Source organism: Saccoglossus kowalevskii, chromosome 5 (assembly GCF_978046115.1).
Source record: "Saccoglossus kowalevskii chromosome 5, keSacKowa6.1, whole genome shotgun sequence".
NCBI lineage: Eukaryota > Metazoa > Hemichordata > Enteropneusta > Harrimaniidae > Saccoglossus > Saccoglossus kowalevskii.
In genome coordinates this window covers 13,676,390-13,693,408 of record NC_140645.1, presented here as the reverse complement: position 1 = coordinate 13,693,408, position 17,019 = coordinate 13,676,390, and the positions used below count along the sequence as shown (strand labels likewise).

The window sequence follows — 17,019 nt, the reverse complement described above, 5'->3', positions numbered from 1 at the left end:
CGGCACACCAGCCAGAGCAAATTGTTTGAACAGGCTGGAAAGTCCGGATCACGTATGATATCAATCAAAATGGAGAAATAACACAAAGTCACAATGTTTTGCTTGTAAAAGCAGCGAATATATAGCACAGGATGACTGTCAAAGACACTGATTACAGTGGATTTGAAGAGCACCGGTCCGGAGCGTCCATCATTTCCCAACCCTGGACGAGTGTCAATAATGTAATTATCAAACAAGGAATTGTTCGGTGAAGCACCTAAATAAAAAAGGCACCACTGAGATTCGAACTCAGGATCTCCTGTTTAATGGACAGGAGCTTTAACCAACTAAGCCATGGAAGACTGGTCACGAAATTTGACCTTTCGTTTCGACCTCTCGGTACACTGTGTGAACACTATTACCATCCATATTAAGTGTCATAAGTTTCATCGACACAGTGGTATTCAAATTTCCAGGTAATTTTTATTTTTCTAATAATAGCATGCTCCGATTTACTTGCAGATCATCCACCAGCCTGAAGAGAATTTCCCAACCCTGGACGAGTACCAATCATGAGTGTCAATAATGTAATTATCAAACAAGGAATTGTTCACTGAAGCACCTAAATAAAAAAGGCACCACTGAGATTCGAACGCAGGATCCCCTGTTTACTAGACAGGCGCTTTAACCAACAAAGCCATGGCGCCCTGGTCACGAACTTTCGACATTTCGTTTCGACCTCTCGGTGCACTGTATGGACATAATTACGATCCATAATAAGTGTCATAAGTTTCATCGACACAGTGACATTTCAATTGCCAGGTAATTTTTATTTTTAAAATGATAGCATGTTCTGATTTACATGCATATCATCCACCAGCCTAAGGAGAATTTCCCAACCCTGGACGAGTACCAATCATGAGTGTCAGTAATGTGATTATCAAACAAGGAATTGTTCGGTGAAGCACCTAAATAAAAAAGGCACCACTGAGATTCGAACTCAGGATCTCCTGTTTACTAGACAGGCGCTTTAACCAACTAAGCCATGGTGCCCTGGTCACGAACTTTGACCTTTCGTTTCGACCTCTCGGTACACTGTGTGGACATTATTACGATCCATAATCAGTGTCATAATTTTCATCGACACAGTGATATTTCAATTTCCAAGCTATTTTTATTTTTAAAATGATAGCATGTTCCGATTTTCTTGCAGATCATCCACCAGCCTGAAGAGAATTTCCCAACCCTGGACGAGTACCAATCATGAGTGTCAATAATGTAATTATCAAACAAGGAATTGTTCAGTGAAGCACCTAAATAAAAAAGGCACCACTGAGATTCGAACTCATGATCTCCTGTTTACTAGACAGGCGCTTTAACCAACTAAGCTATGGCGCCCTGGTCGCCAAATTTGACATTTCGTTTCGACCTCTCGGTGAACTGCATGGACATTATTACGATCCATATTAAGTGTCATAAGTTTCATCGACACAGTGATATTCCAATTTCCAGGTAATGTTTATTTTTAAAATGATAGCATGTTCCGATTTACTTGCATATCATCCACCAGCCTAAAGAGAATTTCCCAACCCTGGACGAGTGCCAATAATGTAATTATCAAACAAGGAATTGTTTACTAGACAGGCGCTTTAACTAACTAAACCATGGCTCCCTGGTCACGAATTTTGACCTTTCGTTTCGACCTCTCGGTACACTGTATGGCCATTATTACGATCCATATTGAGTGTCATATGTTTCATCGACACAGCGATATTTCAATTTCCAGGTTATTTTTATTTTTAAAATGATAGATTGTTCCGATTTACTTGCATATCATTCTCCAGCCTAAAGAGACTTTCCCAGCTCTGGACGAGTACCGATTAAGAGTGTCAATAATGTGATTATCAAACAACGAATTGTTCATTGAAGCACCTAAATAAAAAAGGCACCACTGAGATTCAAACTCAGAATATCCTGTTTACTAGACAGGCGCTTTAACCAACTGAGCCATGGCGCCCACGTCACGAACTTTGCCCTTTCGTTTCGACCTCTCGGTACACTGTATGGACATTATTACAATCCATATTAAGTGTCCTAAGTTTCATCGACACAGTGATTTTTCAATTTCCAGGTTATTTTTATTTTTAAAATGATAACATGTTCCGCTTTACTTGCATATCATCCTCCAGCCAAAAGAGACTTTCCCAACCCTGGACGAGTACAAATAATGTAATTATCAAACAAGCAATTGTTCGGTGAAGCACCTAAATAAAAAAGGCACCACTGAGATTCAAACTCAGGATCTCCTGTTTACTAGACAGGCGCTTTAACCAACAAAGACATGGCGCCCTGGTCACGAACTTTGACCTTTCGTTTCGACCTCTCGGTGCACTGTATGGACATGATTACGATCCATAATAAGTGTCATAAGTTTCATCGACACAGTGACATTTCAATTGCCAGGTTATTTTTCTTTTTAAAATGATAGAATGTTCCGATTTACTTGTATATCATCCACCAGCCTAAAGAGAATTTCCCAACCCTGGAAGAATACCAATCATGAGTGTCAATAATGTAATTATCAAACAAGGATTTGTTCGGTGAAGCACCTAAATAAAAAAGGCACCATTGAGAGTCGAACTCAGGATCTCTTGTTTACTAGACAGGCGCTTTAACCAACTAAGCCATGGCGCCCTGGTCTCGAACTTTGACCTTTCGTTTCGAACTCTCCGTACACTGTATGGACATTATTATGATCCACATTAAGTGTCATGAGATTCATCGAAACTGTGATACTTCAATTTCATTTTTAAAATGATAGCATGTTCCGATTCAACTTCATATCATCCACCAGCCTGAAGAGAATTTCCCAACCCTGGACGAGTACCAATCATGAGTGTCAATAATGTAATTATCAAAGAAGGATTTGTTCGGTGAAGCACCTAAATAAAAAAGGCACCACTGAGATTCGAACTCAGGATCTCCTGTTTACTAGACAGGCGCTTTAACCAACTAAGCCATGGCGCCCTGGTCACGAACTTTGCCCTTTCGTTTCGACCTCTCGGTACACTGTATGGACATTATTACGATCCATATTAAGTGTCATAAGTTTCATCGACACAGTGATGTTTCAATTTCCAGGTTATTTTTATTTTTAAAATGATAACATGTTCCGGTTTACTTGCATATCATCCTCCAGCCAAAAGAGACTTTCCCTACCCTGGACGAGTACAAATAATGTAATTATCAAACAAGGAATTGTTCGGTGAAGCACCTAAATAAAAAAGGCACCACTGAGATTCAAACTCAGGATCTCCTGTTTACTAGACAGGCGCTTTAACCAACAAAGCCATGGCGCCCTGGTCACGAACTTTGACCTTTCGTTTCGACCTCTCGGTGCACTGTATGGACATGATTACGATCCATAATAAGTGTCATAAGTTTCATCGACACAGTGACATTTCAATTGCCAGGTTATTTTTATTTTTAAAATGATAGAATGTTCCGATTTACTTGTATATCAGCCACCAGCCTAAAGAGAATTTCCCAACCCTGGAAGAATACCAATCATGAGTGTCAATAATGTAATTATCAAACAAGGATTTGTTCGGTGAAGCACCTAAATAAAAAAGGCACCATTGAGAGTCGAACTCAGGATCTCTTGTTTACTAGACAGGCGCTTTAACCAACTAAGCCATGGCGCCCTGGTCACGAACTTTGACCTTTCGTTTCGACCTCTCCGTACACTGTATGGACATTATTATGATCCACATTAAGTGTCATGAGATTCATCGAAACTGTGATACTTCAATTTCATTTTTAAAATGATAGCATGTTCCGATTCAACTTCATATCATCCACCAGCCTGAAGAGAATTTCCCAACCCTGGACGAGTACCAATCATGAGTGTCAATAATGTAATTATCAAAGAAGGATTTGTTCGGTGAAGCACCTAAATAAAAAAGGCACCACTGAGATTCGAACTCAGGATCTCCTGTTTACTAGACAGGCGCTTTAACCAACTAAGCCATGGCGCCCTGGTCACGAACTTTGCCCTTTCGTTTCGACCTCTCGGTACACTGTATGGACATTATTACGATCCATATTAAGTGTCATAAGTTTCATCGACACAGTGATGTTTCAATTTCCAGGTTATTTTTATTTTTAAAATGATAACATGTTCCGGTTTACTTGCATATCATCCTCCAGCCAAAAGAGACTTTCCCTACCCTGGACGAGTACAAATAATGTAATTATCAAACAAGGAATTGTTCGGTGAAGCACCTAAATAAAAAAGGCACCACTGAGATTCAAACTCAGGATCTCCTGTTTACTAGACAGGCGCTTTAACCAACAAAGCCATGGCGCCCTGGTCACGAACTTTGACCTTTCGTTTCGACCTCTCGGTGCACTGTATGGACATGATTACGATCCATAATAAGTGTCATAAGTTTCATCGACACAGTGACATTTCAATTGCCAGGTTATTTTTATTTTTAAAATGATAGAATGTTCCGATTTACTTGTACATCATCCACCAGCCTAAAGAGAATTTCCCAACCCTGGAAGAATACCAATCATGAGTGTCAATAATGTAATTATCAAACAAGGATTTGTTCGGTGAAGCACCTAAATAAAAAAGGCACCATTGAGAGTCGAACTCAGGATCTCTTGTTTACTAGACAGGCGCTTTAACCAACTAAGCCATGGCGCCCTGGTCACGAACTTTGACCTTTCGTTTCGACCTCTCGGTGCACTGTATGGACATGATTACGATCCATAATAAGTGTCATAAGTTTCATCGACACAGTGACATTTCAATTGCCAGGTTATTTTTATTTTTAAAATGATAGAATGTTCCGATTTACTTGTATATCATCCACCAGCCTAAAGAGAATTTCCCAACCCTGGAAGAATACCAATCATGAGTGTCAATAATGTAATTATCAAACAAGGATTTGTTCGGTGAAGCACCTAAATAAAAAAGGCACCATTGAGAGTCGAACTCAGGATCTCTTGTTTACTAGACAGGCGCTTTAACCAACTAAGCCATGGCGCCCTGGTCACGAACTTTGACCTTTCGTTTCGACCTCTCCGTACACTGTATGGACATTATTACGATCCATATTAAGTGTCATAAGTTTCATCGACACAGTGATATTCCAATTTCCAGGTAATGTTTATTTTTATAATGATAGCATGTTCCGATTTACTTGCATATCATCCACCAGCCTAAAGAGAATTTCCCAACCCTGGACGAGTACCAATCATGAGTGTCAATAATGTAATAATCAAACAAGGAATTGTTCAGTGAAGCACCTAAATTAGAAAAGGCACCACTGAGATTCGAATGCAGGATCTCCTGTTTACTGGACAGGCGCTTTAACCAACTAAGCCATGGCGCTTGGTCACGAACTTTGACCTTTCGTTTCGACCTCTCGGTACACTGTATGGACATTATTACGATCCATATTAAGTGTCATAAGATTCATCGACACAGTGATATTCCAATTTCCAGGTAATTTTTATTTTTAAAATGATAGCATGTTCCGATTTACTTGCATATCATCCACCAGCCTAAAGAGAATTTCCCAACCCTGGACGAGTACAAATAATGTAATTATCAAACAAGGAATTGTTCGGTGAAGCACCTAAATAAAAAAGGCACCACTGAGAGTCGAACTCAGGATCTCCTGTTTACTAGACAGGCGCTTTAACCAACAAAGCCATGGCGCCCTGGTCACGAACTTTGACATTTCGTTTCGACCTCTCGGTACACTGTATGGACATTATTACGATCCATATTAAGTGTCATAAGTTTCATCGACACAGTGATGTTTCAATTTCCAGGTTATTTTTATTTTTAAAATGATAACATGTTCCGATTTACTTGCATATCATCCTCCAGCCAAAAGAGACTTTCCCAACCCTGGACGAGTACAAATAATGTAATTATCAAACAAGGAATTGTTCGGTGAATCACCTAAATAAAAAAAGGCACCACTGAGAGTCGAACTCAGGATCTCCTGTTTACTAGACAGGCGCTTTAACCAACTAAGCCATGACGCCCTGGTCACGAACTTTGACCTTTCGTTTCGACCTCTCGGTGCACTGTATGGACATGATTACGATCCATAATAAGTGTCATAAGTTTCATCGACACAGTGATATTTCAATTTCCAGGTAATTTTTATTTTAAAAATTATAGCATGTGCCGATTTACTTGCATATCATCCACCAGCATCAAGAGAATTTCCCAACCCTGGACGAATACCAATCATGAGTGTCAATAATGTAATTATCAAACAAGGATTTGTTCGGTGAAGCACCTAAATAAAAAAGGCACCACTGAGATTCGAACTCAGGATCTCCTGTTCACTAGACAGGCGCTTTAACCATCTAAGCCTTGGCGCCCTGGTCACTAATATTGACCTTTCGTTTCTACCTCTCGGTACACTGTGTGGACATTATTACGATCCATATTATGTGTCATACGTTTCATCGACACAGTGATATTCAAATTTCCAGGTAATTTTTGTTTTTATAATGGTAGCATGTTCCGATTTACTTGCATATCATCCACCAGCCTGAAGAGAATTTCCCAACCCTGGACGAGTACAAATAATGTAATTATCAAACAAGGAATTGTTCGGTGAAGCACCTAAATAAAAAAGGCACCACTGAGAGTCGAACTCAGGATCTCCTGTTTACTAGACAGGCGCTTTAACCAACAAAGCCATGGCGCCCTGGTCACGAACTTTGACCTTTCGTTTCGACCTCTCGGTGCACTGTATGGACATGATTACGATCCATAATAAGTGTCATAAGTTTCATCGACACAGTGACATTTCAATTGCCAGGTTATTTTTATTTTTAAAATGATAGCATGTTCCGATTTACTTGCATATCATCCACCAGCCTAAAGAGAATTTCCCAACCCTGGACGAGTACTAATCATGAGTGTCAATAATGTAATTATCAAACAAGGATTTGTTCGGTGAAGCACCTAAATAAAAAAGGCACCACTGAGAGTCGAACTCAGGATCTCCTGTTTACTAGACAGGCGCTTTAATCAACTAAGCCATGGCGCCCTGGTCACGAACTTTGACTTTTCGTTTCGACCTCTCGGTGCACTGTATGGACATGATTACGATCCATAATATGTGTCATAAGTTTCATCGACACAGTGACATTTCAATTGCCAGGTTATTTTTATTTTTAAAATGATAGCATGTTCCGATTTACTTGCATATCATCCACCAGCCTAAAGTAAATTTCCCAACCCTGGACGAGTACAAATAATGTAATTATCAAACAAGGAATTGTTCGGTGAAGCACCTAAATAAAAAAGGCACCACTGAGATTCAAACTCAGGATCTCCTGTTTACTAGACAGGTGCTTTTACCAACTAAGCCATGGCGCCCTGGTCATGAACTTTGACCTTTCGTTTCGAAATCTCGGTACACTGTATGGACATTATTACGATCCATAATAAGTGTCATAAGTTTCATCGACACAGTGATATTTCAATTTCCAGGTTATTTTTATTTTTAAAATGATAGCATGTACGGATTTACTTGCATATCATCCACCAGCCTGAGGAGAATTTCCTAACACTGAACGAGTACCAATCATGAGTGTCAATAATGTAATTATCAAACAAGGAATTGTTCGGTGAAGCACCTAAATAAAAAAGGCACCACTGAGATTCGAACTCAGGATCTCCTGTTCACTAGACAGGCGCTTTAACCATCTAAGCCATGGCGCCCTGGTCACTAATATTGACCTTTCGTTTCTACCTCTCGGTACACTGTGTGGACATTATTACGATCCATATTAAGTGTCATACGTTTCATCGACACAGTGATATTCAAATTTCCAGGTAATTTTTGTTTTTATAATGGTAGCATGTTCCGATTTACTTGCATATCATCCACCAGCCTGAAGAGAATTTCCCAACCCTGGACGAGTACAAATAATGTAATTATCAAACAAGGAATTGTTCGGTGAAGCACCTAAATAAAAAAGGCACCACTGAGAGTCGAACTCAGGATCTCCTGTTTACTAGACAGGCGCTTTAACCAACAAAGCCATGGCGCCCTGGTCACGAACTTTGACCTTTCGTTTCGACCTCTCGGTGCACTGTATGGACATGATTACGATCCATAATAAGTGTCATAAGTTTCATCGACACAGTGACATTTCAATTGCCAGGTTATTTTTATTTTTAAAATGATAGCATGTTCCGATTTACTTGCATATCATCCACCAGCCTAAAGAGAATTTCCCAACCCTGGACGAGTACAAATAATGTAATTATCAAACAAGGAATTGTTCGGTGAAGCATCTAAATAAAAAAGGCACCACTGAAATTCAAACTCAGGATCTCCTGTTTACTAGACAGGCGCTTTAACCAACTAAGCCATGGCGCCCTGGTCACGAATTTCGACCTTTCGTTTCTACCTCTCGGTACAATGTGTGGACATTATTACGATCCATATTAAGTGTCATACGTTTCATCGACACAGTGATATTCAAATTTCCAGGTAATTTTTATTTTTATAATGATAGCATGTTCCGATTTACTTGCATATCATCCACCAGCCTGAAGAGAATTTCCCTACCCTGGACGAGTACAAATAATGTAATTATCTGACAAGGAATTGTTCGGTGAAGCACCTAAATAAAAAAGGCACCACTGAGATTCGAACTCAGGATCTCCTATTTACTAGACAGGCGCTTTAACGAACTAAGGCATGGTCACGAATTTTGACCTTTCGTTTCTACCTCTCGGTACACTCTGTGGACATTATTATGATCCATATTAAGTGTCATACGTTTCATCGACACAGTGATATTCCAATTTCCAGGTAATTTTCATTTTTAAAATGATAGCATGTTCCGATTTACTTGCATATCATCCACCAGCCTAAAGTAAATTTCCCAACCCTGGACGAGTACCAATCATGAGTGTCAATAATGTAATTATCAAACAAGGATTTGTTCGGTGAAGCATCTAAATAAAAAAGGCACCACTGAGATTCAAACTCAGAATATCCTGTTTACTAGACAGGCGCTTTAACCAACTAAGCCATGGCGCCCACGTCGCGAACTTTGCCCTTTCGTTTCGACCTCTCCGTACACTGTATGGACATTATTACGATCCATATTAAGTGTCATGAGTTTCATCGACACAGTGATGTTTCAATTTCCAGGTTATTTTTATTTTTAAAATGATAACATGTTCCGGTTTACTTGCATATCATCCTCCAGCCAAAAGAGACTTTCCCAACCCTGGACGAGTACAAATAATGTAATTATCAAACAAGGAATTGTTCGGTGAAGCACCTAAATAAAAAAGGCACCACTGAGAGTCGAACTCAGGATCTCCTGTTTACTAGACAGGCGCTTTAACCAACTAAGCCATGGCGCCCTGGTCACGAACTTTGACCTTTCGTTTCGACCTCTCGGTGCACTGTATGGACATGATTACGATCCATAATAAGTGTCATAAGTTTCATCGACACAGTGACATTTCAATTGCCAGGTTATTTTTATTTTTAAAATGATAGCATGTTCCGATTTACTTGCATATCATCCACCAGTCTAAAGTAAATTTATCAACCCTGGACGAGTACCAATCATGAGTGTCAATAATGTAATTATCAAACAAGGAATTGTTCGGTGAAGCATCTAAATAAAAAAGGCACCACTGAGATTCAAACTCAGGATCTCCTGTTTACTAGACAGGCGCTTTTACCAACTAAGCCATGGCGCCCTGGTCACGAACTTTGACCTTTCGTTTCGACCTCTCGGTACACTGTATGGACATTATTACGATCCATAATAAGTGTCATAAGTTTCATCGACACAGTGATATTTCAATTTCCAGGTAATTTTTATTTTTAAAATGATAGCATGTGCCGATTTACTTGCATATCATCCACCAGCATCAAGAGAATTTCCCAACCCTGGACGAATACCAATCATGAGTGTCAATAATGTAATTATCAAACAAGGATTTGTTCAGCGAAGCACCTAAATAAAAATGGCACCACTGAGATTCGAACTCAGGATCTCCTGTTTACTAGACAGTCACTTTTACCAACTAAGCCATGGCGCCCTGGTCACGAGCTTTTACCTTTCGTTTCGACCTCTCGATACACTGTATGGATATTATTACGATCCATAATAAGTGTCACAAGTTTCATCGACACAGTGATATTTCAATTGCCAGGTTATTTTTATTTTTAAAATGATAGCATGTTCCGATTTACTTGCATATCATCCACCAGCCTAAAGAGAATTTCCCAACCCTGGACGAGTACAAATAATGTAATTATCAAACAAGGAATTGTTCGGTGAAGCACCTAAATAAAAAAGGCACCACTGAGAGTCGAACTCAGGATCTCCTGTTTACTAGACAGGCGCTTTAACCAACAAAGCCATGGCGCCCTGGTCACGAACTTTGACCTTTCGTTTCGACTTCTCGAAACATGTATGGACATGATTACGATCCATAATAAGTGTCATAAGTTTCATCGACACAGTGACATTTCAATTGCCAGGTTATTTTTATTTTTAAAATGATAGCATGTTCCGATTTACTTGCATATCATCCACCAGCCTAAAGAGAATTTCCCAACCCTGGACGAGTACTAATCATGAGTGTCAATAATGTAATTATCAAAGAAGGATTTGTTCGGTGAAGCACCTAAATAAAAAAGGCACCACTGAGAGTCGAACTCAGGATCTCCTGTTTACTAGACAGGCGCTTTAATCAACTAAGCCATGGCGCCCTGGTCACGAATTTGACTTTTCGTTTCGACCTCTCGGTGCACTGTATGGACATGATTACGATCCATAATAAGTGTCATAAGTTTCATCGACACAGTGACATTTCAATTGCCAGGTTATTTTTATTTTTAAAATGATAGCATGTTCCGATTTACTTGCATATCATCCACCAGCCTAAAGTAAATTTCCCAACCCTGGACGAGTACAAATAATGTAATTATCAAACAAGGAATTGTTCGGTGAAGCACCTAAATAAAAAAGGCACCACTGAGATTCAAACTCAGGATCTCCTGTTTACTAGACAGGTGCTTTTACCAACTAAGCCATGGCGCCCTGGTCATGAACTTTCACCTTTCGTTTCGAAATCTCGGTACACTGTATGGACATTATTACGATCCATAATAAGTGTCATAAGTTTCATCGACACAGTGATATTTCAATTTCCAGGTTATTTTTATTTTTAAAATGATAGCATGTACGGATTTACTTGCATATCATCCACCAGCCTGAGGAGAATTTCCTAACACTGAACGAGTACCAATCATGAGTGTCAATAATGTAATTATCAAACAAGGAATTGTTCGGTGAAGCACCTAAATGAAAAAGGCACCACTGAGATTCGAACTCAGGATCTCCTGTTCACTAGACAGGCGCTTTAACCATCTAAGCCATGGCGCCCTGGTCACTAATATTGACCTTTCGTTTCTACCTCTCGGTACACTGTGTGGACATTATTACGATCCATATTAAGTGTCATACGTTTCATCGACACAGTGATATTCAAATTTCCAGGTAATTTTTGTTTTTATAATGGTAGCATGTTCCGATTTACTTGCATATCATCCACCAGCCTGAAGAGAATTTCCCAACCCTGGACGAGTACAAATAATGTAATTATCAAACAAGGAATTGTTCGGTGAAGCACCTAAATAAAAAAGGCACCACTGAGAGTCGAACTCAGGATCTCCTGTTTACTAGACAGGCGCTTTAACTAACAAAGCCATGGCGCCCTGGTCACGAACTTTGACCTTTCGTTTCGACCTCTCGGTGCACTGTATGGACATGATTACGATCCATAATAAGTGTCATAAGTTTCATCGACACAGTGACATTTCAATTGCCAGGTTATTTTTATTTTTAAAATGATAGCATGTTCCGATTTACTTGCATATCATCCACCAGCCTAAAGAGAATTTCCCAACCCTGGACGAGTACAAATAATGTAATTATCAAACAAGGAATTGTTCGGTGAAGCATCTAAATAAAAAAGGCACCACTGAAATTCAAACTCAGGATCTCCTGTTTACTAGACAGGCGCTTTAACCAACTAAGCCATGGCGCCCTGGTCACGAATTTCGACCTTTCGTTTCTACCTCTCGGTACAATGTGTGGACATTATTACGATCCATATTAAGTGTCATACGTTTCATCGACACAGTGATATTCAAATTTCCAGGTAATTTTTATTTTTATAATGATAGCATGTTCCGATTTGCTTGCATATCATCCACCAGCCTGAAGAGAATTTCCCAACACTGGACGAGTACCAATAATGTAATTATCAAACAAGGAATTGTTTACTAGACAGGCGCTTTAACTAACTAAACCATGGCGCCCTGGTCACGAGCTTTTACCTTTCGTTTCGACCTCTCGATACACTGTATGGATATTATTACGATCCATAATAAGTGTCACAAGTTTCATCGACACAGTGATATTTCAATTGCCAGGTTATTTTTATTTTTAAAATGATAGCATGTTCCGATTTACTTGCATATCATCCACCAGCCTAAAGAGAATTTCCCAACCCTGGACGAGTACAAATAATGTAATTATCAAACAAGGAATTGTTCGGTGAAGCACCTAAATAAAAAAGGCACCACTGAGAGTCGAACTCAGGATCTCCTGTTTACTAGACAGGCGCTTTAACCAACAAAGCCATGGCGCCCTGGTCACGAACTTTGACCTTTCGTTTCGACTTCTCGAAACATGTATGGACATGATTACGATCCATAATAAGTGTCATAAGTTTCATCGACACAGTGACATTTCAATTGCCAGGTTATTTTTATTTTTAAAATGATAGCATGTTCCGATTTACTTGCATATCATCCACCAGCCTAAAGAGAATTTCCCAACCCTGGACGAGTACTAATCATGAGTGTCAATAATGTAATTATCAAAGAAGGATTTGTTCGGTGAAGCACCTAAATAAAAAAGGCACCACTGAGAGTCGAACTCAGGATCTCCTGTTTACTAGACAGGCGCTTTAATCAACTAAGCCATGGCGCCCTGGTCACGAACTTTGACTTTTCGTTTCGACCTCTCGGTGCACTGTATGGACATGATTACGATCCATAATAAGTGTCATAAGTTTCATCGACACAGTGACATTTCAATTGCCAGGTTATTTTTATTTTTAAAATGATAGCATGTTCCGATTTACTTGCATATCATCCACCAGCCTAAAGTAAATTTCCCAACCCTGGACGAGTACAAATAATGTAATTATCAAACAAGGAATTGTTCGGTGAAGCACCTAAATAAAAAAGGCACCACTGAGATTCAAACTCAGGATCTCCTGTTTACTAGACAGGTGCTTTTACCAACTAAGCCATGGCGCCCTGGTCATGAACTTTCACCTTTCGTTTCGAAATCTCGGTACACTGTATGGACATTATTACGATCCATAATAAGTGTCATAAGTTTCATCGACACAGTGATATTTCAATTTCCAGGTTATTTTTATTTTTAAAATGATAGCATGTACGGATTTACTTGCATATCATCCACCAGCCTGAGGAGAATTTCCTAACACTGAACGAGTACCAATCATGAGTGTCAATAATGTAATTATCAAACAAGGAATTGTTCGGTGAAGCACCTAAATAAAAAAGGCACCACTGAGATTCGAACTCAGGATCTCCTGTTCACTAGACAGGCGCTTTAACCATCTAAGCCATGGCGCCCTGGTCACTAATATTGACCTTTCGTTTCTACCTCTCGGTACACTGTGTGGACATTATTACGATCCATATTAAGTGTCATACGTTTCATCGACACAGTGATATTCAAATTTCCAGGTAATTTTTGTTTTTATAATGGTAGCATGTTCCGATTTACTTGCATATCATCCACCAGCCTGAAGAGAATTTCCCAACCCTGGACGAGTACAAATAATGTAATTATCAAACAAGGAATTGTTCGGTGAAGCACCTAAATAAAAAAGGCACCACTGAGAGTCGAACTCAGGATCTCCTGTTTACTAGACAGGCGCTTTAACTAACAAAGCCATGGCGCCCTGGTCACGAACTTTGACCTTTCGTTTCGACCTCTCGGTGCACTGTATGGACATGATTACGATCCATAATAAGTGTCATAAGTTTCATCGACACAGTGACATTTCAATTGCCAGGTTATTTTTATTTTTAAAATGATAGCATGTTCCGATTTACTTGCATATCATCCACCAGCCTAAAGAGAATTTCCCAACCCTGGACGAGTACAAATAATGTAATTATCAAACAAGGAATTGTTCGGTGAAGCATCTAAATAAAAAAGGCACCACTGAAATTCAAACTCAGGATCTCCTGTTTACTAGACAGGCGCTTTAACCAACTAAGCCATGGCGCCCTAGTCACGAATTTCGACCTTTCGTTTCTACCTCTCGGTACAATGTGTGGACATTATTACGATCCATATTAAGTGTCATACGTTTCATCGACACAGTGATATTCAAATTTCCAGGTAATTTTTATTTTTATAATGATAGCATGTTCCGATTTACTTGCATATCATCCACCAGCCTGAAGAGAATTTCCCTACCCTGGACGAGTACAAATAATGTAATTATCTGACAAGGAATTGTTCGGTGAAGCACCTAAATAAAAAAGGCACCACTGAGATTCGAACTCAGGATCTCCTATTTACTAGACAGGCGCTTTAACGAACTAAGACATGGTCACGAATTTTGACCTTTCGTTTCTACCTCTCGGTACACTGTGTGGACATTATTATGATCCATATTAAGTGTCATACGTTTCATCGACACAGTGATATTCCAATTTCCAGGTAATTTTCATTTTTAAAATGATAGCATGTTCCGATTTACTTGCATATCATCCACCAGCCTAAAGTAAATTTCCCAACCCTGGACGAGTACCAATCATGAGTGTCCATAATGTAATTATCAAACAAGGATTTGTTCGGTGAAGCATCTAAATAAAAAAGGCACCACTGAAATTCAAACTCAGGATCTCCTGTTTACTAGACAGGCGCTTTAACCAACTAAGCCATGGCGCCCTGGTCACGAATTTCGACCTTTCGTTTCTACCTCTCGGTACAATGTGTGGACATTATTACGATCCATATTAAGTGTCATACGTTTCATCGACACAGTGATATTCAAATTTCCAGGTAATTTTTATTTTTATAATGATAGCATGTTCCGATTTGCTTGCATATCATCCACCAGCCTGAAGAGAATTTCCCAACACTGGACGAGTACCAATAATGTAATTATCAAACAAGGAATTGTTTACTAGACAGGCGCTTTAACTAACTAAACCATGGCGCCCTGGTCACGAATTTTGACCTTTCGTTTCGACCTCTCGGTACACTGTATGGACATTATTACGATCCATATTGAGTGTCATATGTTTCATCGACACAGCGATATTTCAATTTCCAGGTTATTTTTATTTTTAAAATGATAGATTGTTCCGATTTACTTGCATATCATTCTCCAGCCTAAAGAGACTTTCCCAGCTCAGGACGAGTACCGATTAAGAGTGTCAATAATGTGATTATCAAACAACGAATTGTTCATTGAAGCACCTAAATAAAAAAGGCACCACTGAGATTCGAACTCAGAATATCCTGTTTACTAGACAGGCGCTTTAACCAACTAAGCCATGGCGCCCACGTCGCGAACTTTGCCCTTTCGTTTCGACCTCTCGGTACACTGTATGGACATTATTACGATCCATATTAAGTGTCATGAGTTTCATCGACACAGTGATGTTTCAATTTCCAGGTTATTTTTATTTTTAAAATGATAACATGTTCCGGTTTACTTGCATATCATCCTCCAGGCAAAAGAGACTTTCCCAACCCTGGACGAGTACAAATAATGTAATTATCAAACAAGGAATTGTTCGGTGAAGCACCTAAATAAAAAAGGCACCACTGAGAGTCGAACTCAGGATCTCCTGTTTACTAGACAGGCGCTTTAACCAACTAAGCCATGGCGCCCTGGTCACGAACTTTGACCTTTCGTTTCGACCTCTCGGTGCACTGTATGGACATGATTACGATCCATAATAAGTGTCATAAGTTTCATCGACACAGTGACATTTCAATTGCCAGGTTATTTTTATTTTTAAAATGATAGCATGTTCCGATTTACTTGCATATCATCCACCAGTCTAAAGTAAATTTATCAACCCTGGACGAGTACCAATCATGAGTGTCAATAATGTAATTATCAAACAAGGAATTGTTCGGTGAAGCATCTAAATAAAAAAGGCACCACTGAGATTCAAACTCAGGATCTCCTGTTTACTAGACAGGCGCTTTTACCAACTAAGAAATGGCGCCCTGGTCACGAACTTTGACCTTTCGTTTCGACCTCTCGGTACACTGTATGGACATTATTACGATCCATAATAAGTGTCATAAGTTTCATCGACACAGTGATATTTCAATTTCCAGGTAATTTTTATTTTTAAAATGATAGCATGTGCCGATTTACTTGCATATCATCCACCAGCATCAAGAGAATTTCCCAACCCTGGACGAATACCAATCATGAGTGTCAATAATGTAATTATCAAACAAGGATTTGTTCAGCGAAGCACCTAAATAAAAAGGGCACCACTGAGATTCGAACTCAGGATCTCCTGTTTACTAGACAGGCGCTTTTACCAACTAAGCCATGGCGTCCTGGTCGCGAGCTTTTACCTTTCGTTTCGACCTCTCGGTACACTGTATGGATATTATTACGATCCATAATAAGTGTCATAAGTTTCATCGACACAGTGATATTTCAATTGCCAGGTTATTTTTATTTTTAAAATGATAGCATGTTCCGATTTACTTGCATATCATCCACCAGCCTAAAGAGAATTTCCCAACCCTGGACGAGTACAAATAATGTAATTATCAAACAAGGAATTGTTCGGTGAAGCACCTAAATAAAAAAGGCACCACTGAGAGTCGAACTCAGGATCTCCTGTTTACTAG

The 17,019-nt window shown here is 39.4% G+C and overlaps 31 non-coding genes across 31 annotated transcripts; all 31 read right to left on the bottom strand.

Moving 5' to 3' along the window:
* Nucleotides 1–958: 958 nt before the first annotated feature.
* On the bottom strand, nt 959–1,032 carry TRNAT-AGU (transfer RNA threonine (anticodon AGU)). The gene has a single exon. It is a non-coding gene; the product is annotated as a tRNA-Thr (tRNA).
* Nucleotides 1,033–1,303: 271 nt separating this feature from the next.
* TRNAT-AGU (transfer RNA threonine (anticodon AGU)) lies at nt 1,304–1,377 on the bottom strand. Its single transcript has one exon. It is a non-coding gene; the product is annotated as a tRNA-Thr (tRNA).
* A 545-nt stretch (nt 1,378–1,922) lies between these two features.
* Nucleotides 1,923–1,996, bottom strand: TRNAT-AGU (transfer RNA threonine (anticodon AGU)). Its single transcript has one exon. It is a non-coding gene; the product is annotated as a tRNA-Thr (tRNA).
* Nucleotides 1,997–2,932: 936 nt separating this feature from the next.
* Nucleotides 2,933–3,006, bottom strand: TRNAT-AGU (transfer RNA threonine (anticodon AGU)). Its single transcript has one exon. It is a non-coding gene; the product is annotated as a tRNA-Thr (tRNA).
* A 936-nt stretch (nt 3,007–3,942) lies between these two features.
* TRNAT-AGU (transfer RNA threonine (anticodon AGU)) lies at nt 3,943–4,016 on the bottom strand. Its single transcript has one exon. It is a non-coding gene; the product is annotated as a tRNA-Thr (tRNA).
* Nucleotides 4,017–5,641: 1,625 nt separating this feature from the next.
* TRNAT-AGU (transfer RNA threonine (anticodon AGU)) lies at nt 5,642–5,715 on the bottom strand. The gene has a single exon. It is a non-coding gene; the product is annotated as a tRNA-Thr (tRNA).
* Nucleotides 5,716–5,974: 259 nt separating this feature from the next.
* On the bottom strand, nt 5,975–6,048 carry TRNAT-AGU (transfer RNA threonine (anticodon AGU)). The gene has a single exon. It is a non-coding gene; the product is annotated as a tRNA-Thr (tRNA).
* A 603-nt stretch (nt 6,049–6,651) lies between these two features.
* Nucleotides 6,652–6,725, bottom strand: TRNAT-AGU (transfer RNA threonine (anticodon AGU)). Its single transcript has one exon. It is a non-coding gene; the product is annotated as a tRNA-Thr (tRNA).
* A 271-nt stretch (nt 6,726–6,996) lies between these two features.
* On the bottom strand, nt 6,997–7,070 carry TRNAT-AGU (transfer RNA threonine (anticodon AGU)). The gene has a single exon. It is a non-coding gene; the product is annotated as a tRNA-Thr (tRNA).
* A 258-nt stretch (nt 7,071–7,328) lies between these two features.
* TRNAT-AGU (transfer RNA threonine (anticodon AGU)) lies at nt 7,329–7,402 on the bottom strand. The gene has a single exon. It is a non-coding gene; the product is annotated as a tRNA-Thr (tRNA).
* Nucleotides 7,403–7,673: 271 nt separating this feature from the next.
* Nucleotides 7,674–7,747, bottom strand: TRNAT-AGU (transfer RNA threonine (anticodon AGU)). The gene has a single exon. It is a non-coding gene; the product is annotated as a tRNA-Thr (tRNA).
* Nucleotides 7,748–8,005: 258 nt separating this feature from the next.
* TRNAT-AGU (transfer RNA threonine (anticodon AGU)) lies at nt 8,006–8,079 on the bottom strand. The gene has a single exon. It is a non-coding gene; the product is annotated as a tRNA-Thr (tRNA).
* Nucleotides 8,080–8,337: 258 nt separating this feature from the next.
* TRNAT-AGU (transfer RNA threonine (anticodon AGU)) lies at nt 8,338–8,411 on the bottom strand. The gene has a single exon. It is a non-coding gene; the product is annotated as a tRNA-Thr (tRNA).
* A 595-nt stretch (nt 8,412–9,006) lies between these two features.
* Nucleotides 9,007–9,080, bottom strand: TRNAT-AGU (transfer RNA threonine (anticodon AGU)). The gene has a single exon. It is a non-coding gene; the product is annotated as a tRNA-Thr (tRNA).
* A 258-nt stretch (nt 9,081–9,338) lies between these two features.
* TRNAT-AGU (transfer RNA threonine (anticodon AGU)) lies at nt 9,339–9,412 on the bottom strand. Its single transcript has one exon. It is a non-coding gene; the product is annotated as a tRNA-Thr (tRNA).
* A 271-nt stretch (nt 9,413–9,683) lies between these two features.
* Nucleotides 9,684–9,757, bottom strand: TRNAT-AGU (transfer RNA threonine (anticodon AGU)). Its single transcript has one exon. It is a non-coding gene; the product is annotated as a tRNA-Thr (tRNA).
* Nucleotides 9,758–10,028: 271 nt separating this feature from the next.
* On the bottom strand, nt 10,029–10,102 carry TRNAT-AGU (transfer RNA threonine (anticodon AGU)). The gene has a single exon. It is a non-coding gene; the product is annotated as a tRNA-Thr (tRNA).
* A 258-nt stretch (nt 10,103–10,360) lies between these two features.
* TRNAT-AGU (transfer RNA threonine (anticodon AGU)) lies at nt 10,361–10,434 on the bottom strand. Its single transcript has one exon. It is a non-coding gene; the product is annotated as a tRNA-Thr (tRNA).
* A 270-nt stretch (nt 10,435–10,704) lies between these two features.
* On the bottom strand, nt 10,705–10,778 carry TRNAT-AGU (transfer RNA threonine (anticodon AGU)). Its single transcript has one exon. It is a non-coding gene; the product is annotated as a tRNA-Thr (tRNA).
* Nucleotides 10,779–11,035: 257 nt separating this feature from the next.
* Nucleotides 11,036–11,109, bottom strand: TRNAT-AGU (transfer RNA threonine (anticodon AGU)). Its single transcript has one exon. It is a non-coding gene; the product is annotated as a tRNA-Thr (tRNA).
* A 271-nt stretch (nt 11,110–11,380) lies between these two features.
* Nucleotides 11,381–11,454, bottom strand: TRNAT-AGU (transfer RNA threonine (anticodon AGU)). Its single transcript has one exon. It is a non-coding gene; the product is annotated as a tRNA-Thr (tRNA).
* A 590-nt stretch (nt 11,455–12,044) lies between these two features.
* TRNAT-AGU (transfer RNA threonine (anticodon AGU)) lies at nt 12,045–12,118 on the bottom strand. Its single transcript has one exon. It is a non-coding gene; the product is annotated as a tRNA-Thr (tRNA).
* A 532-nt stretch (nt 12,119–12,650) lies between these two features.
* On the bottom strand, nt 12,651–12,724 carry TRNAT-AGU (transfer RNA threonine (anticodon AGU)). Its single transcript has one exon. It is a non-coding gene; the product is annotated as a tRNA-Thr (tRNA).
* Nucleotides 12,725–12,994: 270 nt separating this feature from the next.
* Nucleotides 12,995–13,068, bottom strand: TRNAT-AGU (transfer RNA threonine (anticodon AGU)). Its single transcript has one exon. It is a non-coding gene; the product is annotated as a tRNA-Thr (tRNA).
* A 258-nt stretch (nt 13,069–13,326) lies between these two features.
* On the bottom strand, nt 13,327–13,400 carry TRNAT-AGU (transfer RNA threonine (anticodon AGU)). Its single transcript has one exon. It is a non-coding gene; the product is annotated as a tRNA-Thr (tRNA).
* Nucleotides 13,401–13,671: 271 nt separating this feature from the next.
* Nucleotides 13,672–13,745, bottom strand: TRNAT-AGU (transfer RNA threonine (anticodon AGU)). Its single transcript has one exon. It is a non-coding gene; the product is annotated as a tRNA-Thr (tRNA).
* Nucleotides 13,746–14,335: 590 nt separating this feature from the next.
* Nucleotides 14,336–14,409, bottom strand: TRNAT-AGU (transfer RNA threonine (anticodon AGU)). The gene has a single exon. It is a non-coding gene; the product is annotated as a tRNA-Thr (tRNA).
* Nucleotides 14,410–15,004: 595 nt separating this feature from the next.
* On the bottom strand, nt 15,005–15,078 carry TRNAT-AGU (transfer RNA threonine (anticodon AGU)). The gene has a single exon. It is a non-coding gene; the product is annotated as a tRNA-Thr (tRNA).
* A 545-nt stretch (nt 15,079–15,623) lies between these two features.
* Nucleotides 15,624–15,697, bottom strand: TRNAT-AGU (transfer RNA threonine (anticodon AGU)). Its single transcript has one exon. It is a non-coding gene; the product is annotated as a tRNA-Thr (tRNA).
* Nucleotides 15,698–15,955: 258 nt separating this feature from the next.
* TRNAT-AGU (transfer RNA threonine (anticodon AGU)) lies at nt 15,956–16,029 on the bottom strand. Its single transcript has one exon. It is a non-coding gene; the product is annotated as a tRNA-Thr (tRNA).
* A 616-nt stretch (nt 16,030–16,645) lies between these two features.
* TRNAT-AGU (transfer RNA threonine (anticodon AGU)) lies at nt 16,646–16,720 on the bottom strand. Its single transcript has one exon. It is a non-coding gene; the product is annotated as a tRNA-Thr (tRNA).
* Nucleotides 16,721–17,019: the final 299 nt, after the last annotated feature.